Source organism: Centruroides sculpturatus, unplaced genomic scaffold (genome assembly GCF_000671375.1).
Source record: "Centruroides sculpturatus isolate CEXI.00-Female unplaced genomic scaffold, Cexi_2.0 scaffold6261, whole genome shotgun sequence".
Classification (NCBI taxonomy): Eukaryota; Metazoa; Arthropoda; class Arachnida; order Scorpiones; family Buthidae; genus Centruroides; species Centruroides sculpturatus.
The window spans coordinates 1-3,210 of record NW_019390347.1 but is presented as its reverse complement, the minus strand read 5'-3'; the positions used below and the strand labels follow the sequence as shown (position 1 = coordinate 3,210).

At 29.1% G+C, this 3,210-nt stretch overlaps 1 long non-coding RNA gene across 1 annotated transcript; it reads right to left on the bottom strand.

Moving 5' to 3' along the window:
• Positions 1-320: 320 nt before the first annotated feature.
• Positions 321-3,011, bottom strand: LOC111617459. Its single transcript, XR_002755418.1, has 3 exons — positions 2,862-3,011; positions 591-719; positions 321-461 (listed from the first exon to the last, which is right to left on the bottom strand). It is a non-coding gene; the product is annotated as an uncharacterized LOC111617459 (long non-coding RNA).
• Positions 3,012-3,210: the final 199 nt, after the last annotated feature.

The window sequence follows — 3,210 nt, the reverse complement described above, 5'->3', positions numbered from 1 at the left end:
GCTTTTTTATACATAAAAAATGTCAAAAAAATTACAAAATTCTATCTACAACCCGAGGGTGTGAAGGTTCTTTCAATAAAGTAAGTTGAATTTATGTTAAAATAACGTCTTCATTCACAACAAAAAAGATCTAAAACATCTGTTACTTCATTTATACTCTTTAAAGAATTTGATCCATTTGACAAATTTTCAAAAAATTGTTCCTCGACCCCTCCACTGGATAAAATTGCCTAGTAAAATTTGACTTTGATAAACCAATTTTGCCTGATTCACACGGAAAAGTATTGATTTTTTACTATTATTTAACGAATNTCTCCATTTGGATAGCGGCTCTTGAAGCTGCATAAGGAAAATACACTTTTCACCTTGTGAAAACTATAATTTATCCTCTTCTCGTATGTTTTCCTTGTTAAATTATTATTCAAAACACAATTCCCATTATCATATACGCCAAGGTGGTTCTTTGTGAAGCCATGAAAAGAAATGGCACTCATAAGATGTCATGGTCAAAGAAGAAGCGGCAACGTAAAATTTACTGTTTTCTTCTTTAAAAAATTGTTTCTAAGATTAGGTAAATTGTATATACTTACTTGTGCAATGTTTTTTATGGACTGGTTGATCGTTTCGCATGCACCTAATGCTGCAATAAGAAACACGTCCGCAATCTTGACATTTATATCTAGCTTCTTCTTCGCAATGAATGTTGTAACACTTCTTTCCTGTGGAAGAAATGTTTTAAATTTTATAAATTTTTATTTAAAAGCTGTATAAAGTGATATTATTGAGAATATCTTTTAAAATACTTTGATATAGAAATAATTGCATCATAGACACTTGCCGCCATATTTAATCCTTTCTACTTACTAAATATTGCAGTTTATAGTTTAAAATGAGTATTTATTTATATTTTATATAAAAAGAAAACACTAAAACTATATGATTATGATATAAAATACACGATATGTAATATTTTAGTAAAGAAAATAACAAAGGTGGACTAAATATGTCAGATAGGTGGCTCGAAAGAATGCGCTATTCTATTATTGCTAGTTCCGGAATTTCCGCAGAAGCTGCCATCTATGGGAAGGAAACTGCAACTATTAAAAATTTTTTCCTTCTTTTTTTTTACTTTTTTTAAGGCAAAATTCTTATTTATATTTTTTAACATTTATTATTTATTATTAAGTATTTTTTATTAATTGAAATTGAAATTTATTACTTTAACATTTAATAATAAATTATCAAAAAGTATCGTAATTAATTTATACTTTGGCATTTCATCTTCTCTACTAAATTTTAATTACAAAATATTCTTTATCTTCATGATTAAAGTTATTATTTTTTACTTGGAACAATTAAAAGCTATTACAACTATGTAGATAAACTGCGAGAATTCTTCTTGAAATAACAATACCTTAATTATCTTCATTTGCTTTTACGGTGAATTGAGAAATTTTATTTTGTTTTTGTACAAAAAAATAATAATGGAAATTAGCATCTTTTGAATATTAAACAGTATTTAACACGCGTGAAATCTTAACAACGTGATGCCATGTGTAAGAGGCTTGCCTATGATCGAATGGATAACACTAGTTATGGGTTCGAGCACTGGTCTCGTGGAATTATTCTGGTTTTTTTCACGTGCCTAACACGTAAATAGAGGTCACTTTCTCATAAAAGTACTCCTGTGAAGTATCCAACGTTACCTTACCCCATTAACCCAGCTAAGTGTGAGACCTTTACATCACCTGTGATCATGTGATGACTGTATTTTTAATGTAAAATACCATCACATTAAGGGTATAAGATCGATTTAGAATTCAATATAAGCTTTCAGTCACATTAATTTTATTCAGGCTTTTTATAATGTTGTAATGTACAGTATATTACAGTTGTATAATGTAAATGGGGTTATGTGAGTATTGTGTTTTATTGGCTCCTTTTATATATTATAATTATAATACCTTATAGTCAAAGTGTATTTATTGTAACCTGGCTCGGGAGGGCTATTAAAAAAGCCGAAATATTAAGTGTTAAAGAAATCGGTGTGCGATAAGTCTGATAATTATAACAATAAGGCCAGAAGGCATATGTGGTTATTTACTACTTTTTAATCAATGTAGAATTTCACCCGTTATGAATAGATTATAAATACAGTGACGTCAACCAGCATAGGTAACTAAGTCACGTTTTTAGTTTGATTTACGTGTTTATGTGTAAAGCGACACGTGGGCAATCTGCAGAGAGGAGATGCCTCTCAGGAGGACTTCCTATGGGAAACTGGCCCCTATTTAGGTATTAATAACGTGAAGAAAATTCGGAAAACACCGCGTGGCCAGCCCGCTGGCCAGACGCAAACCCACGATCGTGTTCGGTGATTTTTATCCACTAGGCCACTGGTGGATACCATATTTTTACATAAATGAAAAGTTTTCGTATTTTTTGAAAAACCTGACTTTTAATCGAATTAAAATCTGATTAATTAATTAAACACAATATACTAACATACTGGGGACTTTGTAGCCAACTACAATTACGTTACTGTCCTGTAACTCCCGATACTGTCTGACACATCCATAGTGTATAGTGTAAATTAGCTTGGTATGAACTGGATCCATTTACGGATTCCTCGTAGCGGTAGGCTAATTTATATATTTTGTTTTAAGCATAAAAATTTAAATATAAAATTTTAAGTCATTCATCGCAATTGTTTTCATGTGATCTTACATAGCAATTTTTTTATTTAGTATCATATTTTTAAATATAAATACATATTCAAACATAACAAATTCTATATAATTCTACAGATATTATTTTATTTTTTAATAATTTAGTAAAATAATAATTCTAGAATTACATACCAAAACCGGAAATTTTCTTTTTATTCTTGTCTGTTAAACAAAAATAAATAATAAAATTTAATAGAACAATTTAAATTAAATAAAAATTATTTAAAATGATAATGAAAAGCTATTTTGTATTATAATTTTGCCTGTTCAAAAGAAATTAGCGTAAGGACATCCTCAAGTTGTGTATAATGAGTGAGTCTGATCTCTCCAATGAGGTATGCTACTGTAAATGATAGAGAGAGAATGAAGTCTAGACTCTAATTAACCATTATATATAAACCAAGATCAAATTCGAACCTGAATTTCTCATAGAAAAACTACTGTAATGTTTTCAATCACTTAAAAAATATAAATATTGTAT